This window comes from Peromyscus eremicus, chromosome 19 (genome assembly GCF_949786415.1).
Source record: "Peromyscus eremicus chromosome 19, PerEre_H2_v1, whole genome shotgun sequence".
Classification (NCBI taxonomy): Eukaryota; Metazoa; Chordata; class Mammalia; order Rodentia; family Cricetidae; genus Peromyscus; species Peromyscus eremicus.
Genome location: NC_081435.1, coordinates 34,913,961 through 34,927,887, shown reverse-complemented (window position 1 = coordinate 34,927,887; position 13,927 = coordinate 34,913,961). Strand labels below are relative to the sequence as shown.

Sequence of the window (13,927 nt, the reverse complement as noted above, 5' to 3'; positions counted from 1 at the left end):
CGACACACTGGCTAGCCAGGTGAAGGAGGATGGCCCTGAGCTCTCAGGGTGAGGGATTTTTAAAGAGAAAAACCATGAACAGGTGGTACAAGCCTTGGTGTCATAAGATTGGGTGAGGGTGTGTAACCTTTGAATTTACTGGTTGGGGGTTACAGTTATCATTTTTGGGTAGGCCTGGACAAGTCCCAGTTTCTGTCCTTGAGCTGCCATGGGGGCTGGCTGGCCTAGCACTTACTGACTGTGGGGGCTGACTCAGTAGCCCAGGCTCTGTCCTTGAGCTGCCATGGAGACTCTCTGGCTTCACACGTTCATGTTGACCCATGCATGCAGCTCTAAGTTGGTGAGGGGTCCCAGATAGTAAACAACTGACTGGACCTTGAACAGTCAGAGTACGTGCAGAAAGGGAGCTACTGCAAGGACTATGTCTTTTGTTCATGGCCTTCCCAGAAACTGCTTACTCAAGTCTCAGGAAACTGAAATTGAGGCCTGATCCTAGGAGAAAACTGAGCAGCCTATTATGGCGTCTGCTTGGTACTTTCAGTGAGATGGCGAGAGTCTCCTCCTATCCTCAAGGGTGGGCAGTGGTGCACAACACAGTGAAAGCAGACACTACCACGGGCTGTCCACATGGCTCTTAAACACTCACCTGCTCACACTCACTTTCTTAGTTAGGGTTACTACTGCTGTGAAGAGAAAATATGACCAAGACAACATATTGTCTTGGTCATTTTTTTTTTTTTTTTTTTTTTTTTTTTTGGTTTTTCGAGACAGGGTTTCTCTGTGTAGCTTTGCACCTTTTCCTGGAACTCACTCGGTAGCCCAGGCTGGCCTCGAACTCACAGAGATCCGCCTGCCTCTGCCTCCCAAGTGCTGGGATTAAAGGCGTGCGCCGCCGCTGCCCGGCCTTGTCTTGGTCATTTAAGCATTTAATTGGGGGCTTGTTTACTGTTTCAGAGCATTAGTCCGTGAGCATGGTGTTGGGGAACATGGCAGCAGGGAGGCTCGAAGCGTGTTGGAGCAATACCTGAGAGCTCACACCTGACCCAAAACTTGCAGGCAGAGCAGAGCAGAGAGAAAGACTGGACCTGGCATGGTATTTTGTAACCTCAAAGCTCACCCTCAGTGACACACTTCCTCCAACAAAGCCACACCTCCCAATCCTTCCTAAGCAGTTCACCAACTGAGAACAATGGGGATTTATTTATTTATTTATTTATTTATTTATTTATTTATTTATTTATTTTTGAGTGAGCTAAGAACAGTTTGAATTATCCACAGCAAAGCTGCTTCAAAAGGCAATTACAGTTCTGCTTGAGACAAATAAAAACTTAGCCCTGGGAAAGAAATATTCATATTTTAAAATGACAAGTGGAAATTTGAGGACCAAGAAGTAAAAGTTAAGTTTTAAATCCCACTAATTGGCTTCAAGAGCAGAATGGAGGGAAGGAAGAATCTGTCAATTAGAAAGAAGAACAGTGGAAATTAGCAAGTTCAAGAAGAAAAGAGACTTAAAAAATTTTTAAAATCTCTTCTCTTGATTTTTCTGAATTATACTTGCGGATTGAACCAAAAAAATATGTCTGGTATTATCCTAAAAGTATATGGGAAAATGTTTGTAATAATTACATTACAGAGGAAGAGTGTAGGATGTCTATATACCACTGAACCTGGTGAAATGATAGCATCCATAGACTGATAAATAACTGTTAATACCAAAAGCAACCACTGAAAAACTATACAACAGTATACTTGTGAATGCTACACATACATTGAAATGTTGTGTTAAACGTTGAAAAGTGGTCAAATAACCTATGGGAAGAAAAAAAAAAACATAAGCAAATCATAGCCAACAAAAATTCAGAAAACAGAAAAGAAACAAAACATAAAATGGTAGTTATGCCTCAACATCTCAACAGTTACATTAAATGTAAACAGCCAAAACACATTAATTAAAAGAGATTGACAGAGACTTATAATTTAGGAGGCCAATGAGAGCCTGGAATACATGGCATGATCTTGTCTTGAAAATAAATAAATTGGCAGAATAGAATTAAAAACATGACCCAACTATACATCATTGATAAGGAGCTTACTCCAAATTTAACAATAAAGAAAAAGGACAAACTATTGAAAACAGGCTATCATTTAAAGATTCATCCAAATAAGGTAAAAAATTATCATGTTCATGTCAGATGAAGTAGACTTTAGAACAAAGAAAATTATCAGAAACAGAAAGAGAAAGCACACTAAGAAAGTGCATAAAGTTCTGAACGGGTGCATCAAAAATGCAGAGCTGAAAAATATATGAAGCAAAATAATAGAGATAAGAGAGGCCAAGAAAAACTGAGAACCACTGTGGAAACTTCATCATCGTCTTTGAACATCAGATAAAACAGATAAGATAGAAAACCAGAGAGGAGACTCAGCTCCTTGAACTAATAGGGTTAGTCAGCACTTACAGAATCCTCTAACAACAGCAGAATGTTTGTTTTAGCTAAAATATATCCTGGGTCCCACAGCAGACTTCAAAAAATTTAGAGCAATTGGAACAACAATACATAATGAATTCTCTGTCCATGGTGGCATTAAAGTGGAAATTAATACGGAAGAGAACTAATACAGACCTCCAAGTATTCGGAAACTAAATCCATCTTGGAAACAGCATCGGGCTTTCAGACAATCCATGGCTCAAAGAGAAAGTTTCAAAAGTAACTCTCTCTCTCTCTCTCTCTCTCTCTCTCTCTCTCTGTGTGTGTGTGTGTGTGTGTGTGTGTGTGTGTGTGTGTGGGTGTGTGTGCATCCTAAGCCAGACATAGTGGCATGCACCAGGAGTCCCAGTAATTTGAGTCCAGGAAGTAAGAAACTAGCCTGGGCAGAACTATCCCAGGAATTAGAGACTAACCTATCACAAGACTAACAAGTCAGAAGAAGAAAGGAAGGAAAAAAGGAAGGGAGGAAGGAGAGAAGGAAGAAAGGAGAGAAGGAAGGAAGGAAAAAGAAATAAAAAAGGAAGAACAGAAAAAAAGGAGAAAAAAAATCCAGATAATTAAAAGGATTTGAAGAGAGGCATGTATGTTCAGTCTAACATCTTGTCTCATCGATCTCTTTCAGCTCGAGGAAAAGGGAAGGTAAATGACTCAGAAGACGCCAAAGAAAGACACTTGCTAAGAATCTTTATATAGAGACGCTCTAGGAAATGGTCCTCTTCAGGAATCTCTGACCCCGACGTCCACCATTGGGCCCCCTGAAACATCGTCTGTGCTGCTGCCTCCCCCCCCCCCAGTGTCTCCAGCTGTGGGTCACGGGGCAGAGCACACAGATATTTTTATATCATTTGAATGGATTAACGGCTCAAAATCAAATCCTGGCAGGATATCAAAGATTCACATCAGAGACACAAGGGCAAAGTTCCCTTCCATGAAAAATAGAGCTTTAGGTGTTTGGCCTTTTTTTTTTTAATGTTGAAAATATTCATCATATTCTTTTAACCTAAGAATCCAAAATAAAATCCACATGGTGCCAAAGCACAAAAGCCTCCAAAGAACAGAGAATAACTTTGGAAGCAATAAAAATCTATTTTTTTTTTTTTAAATTTGCCTGTTTTTAAAAGCGGTGGATGTCCTTGCGTTCCCCGTCACATTCTGGGAGCTGAGCACACACTCGGTGTTTTCTATTTAAGGTTCTGAGTGCCAGTTCAGGCAAAGTCCTTGTCCATCTGCTTTGTGCTCTGCTCTGACTGGAATTTGCCTGCTTAGGGGCTCTGCCGCAAACCCCACACCAGAGGCTGCATCTTGGTGGCATTGTGATCCCGGAATGTTATCTTTCATCTTTCATTTATTTACTTTGCCCCCTTCCCTACTGGGAAAATATTTGCCTCTTCCCACGTTTTTTTTTTTTTTTTTTTTAACTTTCTTTTCCCCAGTTGTTCAAATCTTTTACATTCTTTGCTTCAACTCAGGTGTGAATGATTAACAACAGCTTGAACTTTAAGCCTTTAAAGCATGCCTGTGTTTGGGCTGGGCACAGTGGTGCACCGCTGTAACCCTACAATTCAGGAAGATGAGGCAAGTGGATTTTGAGTTGGAGGCCGGCTTAGGCTACATAGTGAGACCCTTTCTCACAAAACCCAAGTCTGGGAGCTGAAAAGATGACGTAGCAGCTCGTGGCACTTGCTACTCTTGCAGAGGACCTGAGTTAGGTTCGCAGCACTCATCAGGCAATTCACAATCGCCTGTGAACTCCAGCTCCAAGGAATCAGACACCCTTTCTGACCTCCAAGGACTCCCGCGCACACACACTCAGTTATGTACATGTACACGTAACATGAAATATTTTTCAAAATCCACAAAGACTCAGATAACCACAGCTGCTGTGAGATCATAATGGCAATAGCTATACAGCCATGTCATGTCCGGAAGACAGAGTCCACAGCCCTCCGCCCCATCCACCTGCTCTAGCGTGCATTCTTTCCATTCCCCTTTCCCACGTTCCCTGAGCCTATGGTAAGGAGGCTTACACACGCCCCCTTCAGGGCTGTAGAGCTCCAGTTTCTTCCAGCACAATCCCCTTGTCTCTCAGCTGGCCAGTAAATGTTGGGAAGACATCCCATTTCTCATCCTAAATTGTCTACCTCCCACAGCACCCACCACAGTGTCTAGCACACCGTGAGTTCGCAGATTATAAATATTGCCACTATGGATCCTTTCCCTCTGACACGTTGAAAATGTGTCACCCCTGTCCTCATTTTTATTTGCTTGTTATAGAGAGAACGCTTGCTGTGCTTAAAAGCACTTAAAAAAAAAGGAAGTTCCTGCGATCCGGTCTTTTTATCTCTCTCTATATACAAATGTAAAGGAGAAGAGGGCGGAGAAACCAAGTTCTTCTGTGTTTTTTTCAGACACGCTTTTGATAATCCAATAAGAGCCCGCATCCTCTGCTGTCAAGCTATAAAATGTTGGCGGAATCTCTTGGTTTCAGATTATATCTTTTGTTTACGAAAGGAGGAGAAACACAGTATGGATACCCCTGGAGGGCGATGGGGACCATTTTGCTCTCATAAAAATAAAGGGATGAACATCTGTAAAGATCAACCACATGAAGCATGCGCAGTGGGGGAAGAATGTGGAAAGACTCACGTTGTCTTTAATCAAGGGGTTGGTTCTAAGCTTACATCGTTTCCTGGCATGGCTATTAAAATATTCATGGTCTTAGAGAAAGAGAACAACAGCACATATTTCTCACATACGCATGCTCTGTTACAGAATTTCTGTTATCCCCCAGCTTCTTATTTCTCCACACTTCTCTGTACTTCTTTCCCTTCCATTTGCCTCTCCAAACAACTGCAGGGACATGTAGAAGAAAAACAGAAGAAGAAAAAAAAAAGTCTTAGGCTAATAGTATCACTTCTATAATGGCTAAAGCCATCCCAAGCCAGCTCATAGGCGTCGCCAGTAGCCCCGAGACTCCAAGCATCCAAAGGACTGAAAAGCATGGGATGACAGATGCGACAGTTCCTCCAGGGTGTTGGCTCTGAAGCCAGGACGGTGCTCTTGGTTCATTTCTCCAACATCCATCCTGTGAGTGGGCATTTTTACAGATAAAGAAATCGGGTAAGTCATAAAATTGTCACTGCAGAGCCCCAAGCAAGGTCTGATCCCGGCCCAGCTCCTGGAGCCGCTGTGTGGGTAGCCCCTGAGCTCTGAACTGTGTAGCAGGCTTTTGGAGGCCAGTTTCATGGCCTCGCTGCCCCAGGTTCTTCACCTGTGAGTTCAGGGTAATAACAAACAGGTATCCAGACAACCCAACAAGTTAATATTCATCAGCTATGCAGAACACGAGTCTGTATCCCACAGGCCAAATCAACCCTGCCCTGCTCTGTTCTGGGAAATAGTTCTGTTGGAACAGTGCCTGGCTTATTTGTTCTCTGGGTGTTACCTGTGGCTGTTTTCTCACTACAGGAGCAAAACTGAGTACTTGTGACAGAGACCATATGGCCCACCACAGTGAATACGTTTACTCTCTGGTCTTTGGCAGAAAACATCTGCCAACACCTAATTTAGGTAACTGCTTGGAAAGACCTAATCTAAACTTACCGACTAAAGCAGGGGTTCTCAACCTTTGGGTCACGACCCCATTGGTGGTCAAATAATCCTTTCACAGGGGTTAAATATCAGATATCCTGTATATCAGATATTTACATAACAGAAGCAAAATTACACTTAGGAAGTAGCAACAAAATTAATTTTAGGGCTGGAGAGATGGCTCAGAGCTTAAGAGCACCAATTGCTCTTCCAAAAGTTCTGAGTTCAATTCCCAGCAACCACATGGTGGCTCACAACCATCTGTAATGAGATCTGGTGCCCTCTTCTGGCCTGCAGTCATACATGCTGTATACATAATAAATAAATAAATCTTAAAAAAATTAATTTTATAGTTTTGGGTCACCACAACATGAAGCACTGTATTAAAAGGTGGCAGCATTAGGAAGGTTGAGAACTACTGGACTACACAGTAAGTGCTGACTATTGTTACCATTAATCTTAAGGTTCACTTTGACATCTTGAAGAACAGACATTCCCATCTATTAATACAGTTCATATTTAATAGTCTATCCTTTGGCCATAATTTTGAAGCCTCTGACTTGAACACAAAACAAACACACAATTGGTTGTTGGACATCTGTGTCATGAGGTCATCAGCCTGACAGGAAAGGGTTCCTTCTTTGAAAGAAAACTATAGGGCCACCGTGATGAGCCATGTAGAGCTGACTTATTAGAAACTTTTGGTACTTGGCGTGGTTGAATGAGGCTTTTCCAAGCCAGACAACAACAGTGTTTCCTAGCAAAGTAGGAGTCAAGGGACCCATTGTCTCTCTAGCCTAGGTCACTGTGAGCATGTTCTCCAGGCATAGGAAAGGCCTTGTTATTTCTAGATGTCAAATCTAAAAATGAAGAAAAATAACATCATATTTTTTAAATGAGACATCATATGCTAATCTGGGTTTGCAAATGGGAAAATGAAAGTAATAATCCTTTCACTGACCCAGGAAGATAAATTAACGGCGACCCAAACCATTGGAGTAAAATGGATTTGTTCTGTGCACAGCATGGGGAGTGACCTTTGAAAACAAATCAGATCATGTTCTCTGATAAAATTGCACAAACCCCAAGTTCCATGGTCCTGCTCTGTCTACACCACTGACCTCAAATCTTCCAATTCTCTCGCTCCCTCAGTGGCCAACCACAGAAGACATCTTTTGTTTCCAGGGTACCCTGAGTGTGGGCCTGTCCTAGAGAATCTGCACTCTTCCTGGGATGCTGTGTCCTCACATCTTCACAGGGCTGCTTCCTGCTCTGTGCTGGATCTCAAACCACAAGGCATGTCCCCAACCCGGCTTTTCTCAAGGTCACACCTACTGCAGTCTCGATCACATCATCCTATTATATCTTATTTACAGACTCAGAACAAATGAAAAAAATCTTGTTTATTATTTTGCTTGCTTTGTAATTGTCTGTTTTTTCATTACTAGTATGTAAGTTCTGCAAAGGCTGGAATTTCTAACCAGACATAATAGGTACTTAATAAACAGTTGTTCAATAAATGAGCAAGCCGACAAGATTTTACCCTGCAACTAAAAGAAACTGTTGCTTGAAAGTCTGAAGAAGGAAATAGTAACTCTTTGGAGAAAACCAATTTAGGTCAAGGAGGAGTGTAGTGTGTAGCTGGGGTTCAGTAAGGTGGCAGGTAGGGACAGATGTTCTAAGGATGAGCTTTCTATATCCATTTTCATAAATAGATCTAAGCCTGTGACATTTAGACAGCCTACTTGGAAAGCTATAGAGGTGCATGTTAATTAGAAATACCATTCTTCCTCACTAGTCTTCACAAACAGCCCTAAGGACAGCAGCCAGGGGGATTCCCCAAACACCAAGGCTACCTAAAGCCTTGGGACAATTATTCTCAGTATCTCAAAGGTCATAGTCAAAAGAGAACGTTTCAAGCCAGAAGTGGTGGCACATACCAGCAATTCCAATATTCTGGAGGCCTAGGGATCAACTGATAGTTCAAGGCCAGCTGGGCTATATAGTGTGGTCCTGACTCAACAACCCAAACACACGCACAAGAAGTCAATGTCCTCTTTCAGAAAACAATACTCTGAACTTTTGATTCACTCTTTGAAACATATGAAAAGTTGGTTACATACAAAAGCCCAACAAGGAAAGTAGCCCTGCAGCTGTGAGCAGCGCTCCATTAGTCTCACAAACATCAAAGCACAGTTATCAGTTGCCCTCGGGATAGCCTAGACCGGAAGTTCTGTGGGCTGAAGATGCGGCTCGGTGAGAAAGGGCTTGCCTAGCATGGGTGAGGGCCTGTGTTTTATTCCTTGCACTGAAATTCATTTAAAAAAAAAAAGTTAAATTAAAATTTCCTTTCGCACTGGGAATCAAATAAATATCCCACAACAGAATCACAAATCTAAACAGCTCCTGAGTTAGCTACACAGGTAAGTGAGAGCAGCAGTGACGGAAGACGTAGGAGTCTTCGAGATTCTTCCCTAGGATATAACGTATCTCTTTATTGGGTAATCACATATATCTATTGTACTTGAAATATGGTTATATTTAGACAAAATAGACACACTTCATGCACGTGAAAAGTATTAGATTGACTTTAAACAGAGGAGCATTTATCGAGTTGTGAGGAAAACTGCGTATGATACACAATGTAGTTCCATGAAAGCCTTGTTTGCTAAGTTTGTTGGGCTCTGCCAGGTGCAGCCTTACAAATGACCTGGCCAGACAAGTGAGACAATCAATGGAAATAGCAAGTTCAGAAACTCACCAGAGGCTCCTCCAGTTAGCCGGCCAGCGGGGAGACTTGGCTAGGCGCAGAAGCACTCACCCGCTTCACTAAGGCTTCTTCCAGTTGAGAAATGTCATTTAAACTTGGATGTGACTCAGGAGGGTGTGATGGTCCATTTGGCTCTTTCCCTAGAGGAAAGTGGCTTGCTTTGGACACACTCCCGGGCATGGGAAGTGTTCATTTTGACCATACACAGCAAAGATGTTCAGCCTTAGTGATGTTACTTTTCCAGTGAGTCTCGGGGGAATGGAGCATTGTCACTGAAGAACGCTTTCCTCACCAACATGAAAGACATCTTTATGAGTTAATTTAATTTGCAAATGAATTAAAAATGAAGTTAAAACAGTCAAAACATGAGTCAAAGTTATTTTATAATTAAAGCATCCACCAATCTCATCCTTACATCATTTTCCTTTTTTTCTTCCTAGTGGTAACCAGTGCTCAAATGTCATTCTCATGGATATTTTGGTAATCTTACTATATGGCTGTAGCTAGAGTTTTCCTGCCTGGCCCACAGTCAGGACAAATCTCTTTCACCTGCCAGTCCCACAGCCGCTCAGACCCGACCAAGTAAACACAGAGACTTATATTGCTTACAAACTGTATGGCCATGGCAGGCTTCTTACTAACTGTTCTTACAGCTTAAATTAATCCATTTCCATTAATCTATACCTTGCCACATGGCTCGTGGCTTACCAGCATCTTCACATGCTGTTTGTCGTCGTGGCGGCTTGCAGTGTCTCTCTCACTCAGCCTTCCACTTCCCAGCTTTATTCTCCTCCTTGTCCCGCCTATACTTCCTGCCTGGCCACTGGCCAATCAGTGATTTATTTACCAACCAATCAGAGCAACACATTTGCCATACAGAACATCCCACAGCATATGGCTATCTATCTATACAAATATTTTGTTTCAAGTATTTGAATTTTTTCAAATCCTATGCACACCCTTTTATGACTCACCTGTTCTACTCTGTTCTAAGGGTACGTCCACATTAATACACACAGTTTTTAACTGCAGTGTAGTATTTCATTATATGAGTAATACATTCCATTTTTTTTTCTTAGAATGAACAACACAGTAATTGATTTTCTTGTGTATGGTCCATTATTTTAGACTTTTCCTGCAGCAGGTTCCTATGAGGTAACGGATGCTGGTTATAACAGATATCCCCTGAAATTTCGGGAGTCTGATGAAACCCGTTACTTACTTATGTGAGGTCCAGGTGGGTGAAAGGTAGGAAAGACACATCTGTCCCATTGAGCCACCAGAGAGCCAGACCACAGGAGGGTCTGCCTCTTAAGATCAGCCTGTGTGCCAATACCCAGACAGAAAACCAGCCTTTTAATATCTCTAGGTCAGAAGTTATTTCTACTCATCTACACTGATAAAACCAAGGAAAGCCCAGAAAGACTATTGACCCTCACTGACCTCATCCACAGAGCTACTCTACCTGTAGAAGGGGAGCATAATTTTGACTATTTGTGAAACATAAACTACCAGTCATGTATTCTAAATGCATATGTTCAAGGCTACCATTTAAAAAATAAACCGAGGAGGGGAGCCTTAGATACATTCTGCTATCACACTACCATAGACATATTATGGTGTGTACATATGTAGAAAGGAGATAACCAAGATTTAAATAGAATGGTAAAAAGCCAGGAAATACAGATTTCCCCCACAAAAGAACAATATTGCCTACCCCAAGCTACACCTATAAACAACTTCACTAATTTGCCTACATTTTAACAACAAAACCAAACCCTTGAGCTGACTTTGGGGGACCTGAGTACCCTTCCCTGAAATATGGCCTTGATGTAGTATTCCTTGTGTCCGTCCTGATATAAAAGTGGCTAATGCTTCCTGGCTGTAGTGAGTAGCATGTGGATAAGAATTTAATTGGTTATTCTTGAATTTCTTTTACAATAAACACATTTTTATAATCTTAAAAAAAAAAATGTGCCGGGCGGTGGTGGCGCACGCCTTTAATCCCAGCACTTGGGAGGCAGAGCCAGACGGTTCTCTGTGAGTTCGAGGCCAGCCTGGTCTAGAAAGCGAGTTCCAGGAAAGACGCAAAGCTACACAGAGAAACCCTGTCTCGAAAAACAAAACAAAACAAAAAAAAAAATAAAATAAATAATAATAATAATAATAATAATTTCAGAGTTCTGTTTCTTTGCCGCCCTCACCTGGTAACAGCATTTGAGGATCTTGCGAAAGGAGAGCAGTAACATGGTCCTTGCTGATGGCAAACCTCACTCACTGTCCACGCTCTCTGACTCACAGGCTGTTCATTTAGCGTTCCTTAAAGAGTCAAAGATCAAACGTGGCGACACAGTGGGCTACTGTGACCTTCCATCCCCTCAGGACGGAAATTGTTCCAATTCAGAGACAATCTTCATCTGATTCTTTTTTTTAGAAGAATGGTAAGGGAAGAAAGATAACCATTATAGTTTAGTAAATTGTGATCTTAGTATAATACAGGCGTGACGTTCTAGGAGCGTTAAGTGGGCCCTTCTGGGGTGATGCCTTCCAAATATGTCTTCGAGTTATGACTAAGTTTCTATTTTTTTCTACAGATTAGCCAATCAGCCCTATCAAAAGGAGATTGGTGACATAGTTTGGGGTTAAGAGATCAGGGAACAAAACAGGACTAGAAATAGTGACCCGGTTTCCCTGGAAACGGAAGAAAGTACAGTTTTATAGGTCACTGTTGTTTTGTGGCAGAGGCCTCTGATTAAAGTAGATTACAGCCTGCAGGTCCTTCACCTGTCTTTCACATAAATAAAATTTCCCAAGAGTGCCCTTTCAGCTCTACTCACCAAATGAATAATTGACAGGGAGTCATTCCGGCCCATTTAAATGACTTTTTTTCCTGTGTTCAGTAGAAACTTGGTTTTCTCAAATGTTGTAATATGAAAATTTGTTCAAAGGCAAAAGGTGAATGATAAAAGAGGCTCTTGAGATTCTAAAACTCTGTGATTCTAGAATATACTATAGGAATTCATGAGCTTTGCCTCACATAAACAACTTTAGGCTTATAATATAATTTGACGATAACTCAAGGTTTATTTTTTAAAAATTTTATTTATTTATTTATTTTGGGGGGTTTTTTGAGACAGGGTTTCTCTGTGTAGCTTTGCGCCTCTCCTGGAACTCACTTGGTAGCCCAGGCTGGCCTCGAACTCACAGAGATCCGCCTGGCTCTGCCTCCCGAGTGCTGGGATTAAAGGCGTGCACCACCACCGCCCGGCTCAATGTTTATTTTTATGTAGCACGACTCAGGTGTTTTTTTTTTTGTTTTTTGTTTTTTTTTTAATTTCAGAAAATAAGCCGTCTCTAGCTACTTTAGGAGCACAACTTCGGGAAAGATTTTGAACAGGTCTCTGAGCCTCAGAGAGGGGCCAGCAAACAACAAATGGACGTCACATAGGAGTCACACAGCAGGGGGGCGGCAGGGAAATCTGGGAGTTGCTGTCCCCGGACAAGAGCAGCCCAGCGGCCAGCTGTGTGCACCAGGGACTCCTGCAGCGATCTCTTCCCATGGTGTACAAAATGCTGAATCTCCATCTGCCTGCCATGATGGATGGGGACATCACGTCCCTCCTCCTGAGGTTTCAGTCAGATGACAGTGACTGGTAGGGTCTGGCCCCTAGATCCTGAAGTCTAAGACGTCACGAGATTTTTTTTTTTTTAACTTCACCTTTGGAGCACCAACTCTGAGAATTTAGAACATTCTCCAAATACAAAATGGCCTCAAAGGTAGCAAGCGATGGTATTAATTACTTTCTGCTGCTGTGATAAAACACCAGGACCAAAAGTAACTTGCAGGTTTTATTTGGCTTATGGCCCCAGAGGCAGAGTCCATACTGTCAGGGGGTGAGCTGTTGGCATAGCAGCAGGCAGCTGGGTCAGAAGCTGAGAAATCACATCTTCAACCGCCTGCAGAAAACAGAGTGAACTAGGAGTATAGTGAAGCTATAAAAACCTCAAAGTCCGTCCGCCTTGATGTCTTTCCTCCAGCAAGGCTACACCAACCTCAAAGGTTCTATGAACTTCCCAGACAGCACATTGCCAACCGGGGACCAAGTGTTTACATATATGAGCCTTTGGGGGGCATTTCTCATTCAAAGCACGTGTGTCCTAAAAGACTAATGACTTCAGTGAAATGGTATGACCTCAGTACCACTCAATGCCCTGGAAAGTCTGAGTCACATTCATTCAATTGCTTTTATCATATGGTCATTACATTCAGCACTTAACACCAAACCAAGGACTGTTGAGGAACCTTCCCGCCATGTTGGGGAATGCAGGCCAATAGTCCCAGCAGCTGGAGGCCAAGGCAGCTCATATAAATATGATGTGCAATGTAGTTATAGGAATATTGATGGAATAACTGACTGAACTGTTCTTGTCTTGGTCCTTGGGCAATGTTGAGACAACACTTGGAAGTATTCTCTATTCAAGTGCTTTCCCAGGGGTGGGGGTGGATGATAGAATGATTCAAAGAAATTATTGTAATGGTTTTTCACAAACAAAGAATTCAAATATTTAATATAAAATTTTGGAAACTGGGTTTGTTTTAGAGACTAGATGTCAGTTGGCTCCATTTGAGAGTCTGGATCCAAGAGTATAAGTGTGTTTATTTGCCTAAGAATTCTAACTAGAATGCTTCCTTCTCTTGCCACTGACAGATCACACCAAGAACATTCCAGTTTGCATGCATGAAAGATGAGAAATGTTTTCTCATTTGCAAAGAATCAAATGCCGACTGTTCTTTTAAAAACTGTCTCTCTGCTGACATCTGGTGGTTAAAATCTAAAATGCAGCTTTATAAAGGAAAGATGGGTTCTCAGATGCCACAGATTGAAAACCATTAAAGACTTACAGCCAAGCTGACTGAAGGCTAATTTTGCTTATATTGCTGGCATTGAGTTATTCCTAAATAGACATGACGGTGTGAAGTTTGATAGAGGAAACTCTCCCGTGCTGTAATATATCTGGCAGGCTGTAAATCCTGCTCAAACTTGTGGCCATGGATAGATTACATAGGTAAATTTAA

At 41.9% G+C, this 13,927-nt stretch overlaps 1 long non-coding RNA gene across 1 annotated transcript; it reads right to left on the bottom strand.

The window, feature by feature from the left end:
• Positions 1-5,122: 5,122 nt before the first annotated feature.
• On the bottom strand, positions 5,123-11,145 carry LOC131896070 (uncharacterized). The gene is made up of 3 exons (XR_009375356.1): positions 11,055-11,145; positions 8,842-8,990; positions 5,123-5,574 (listed from the first exon to the last, which is right to left on the bottom strand). It is a non-coding gene; the product is annotated as an uncharacterized LOC131896070 (long non-coding RNA).
• Between the last annotated feature and the right edge of the window lie 2,782 nt (positions 11,146-13,927).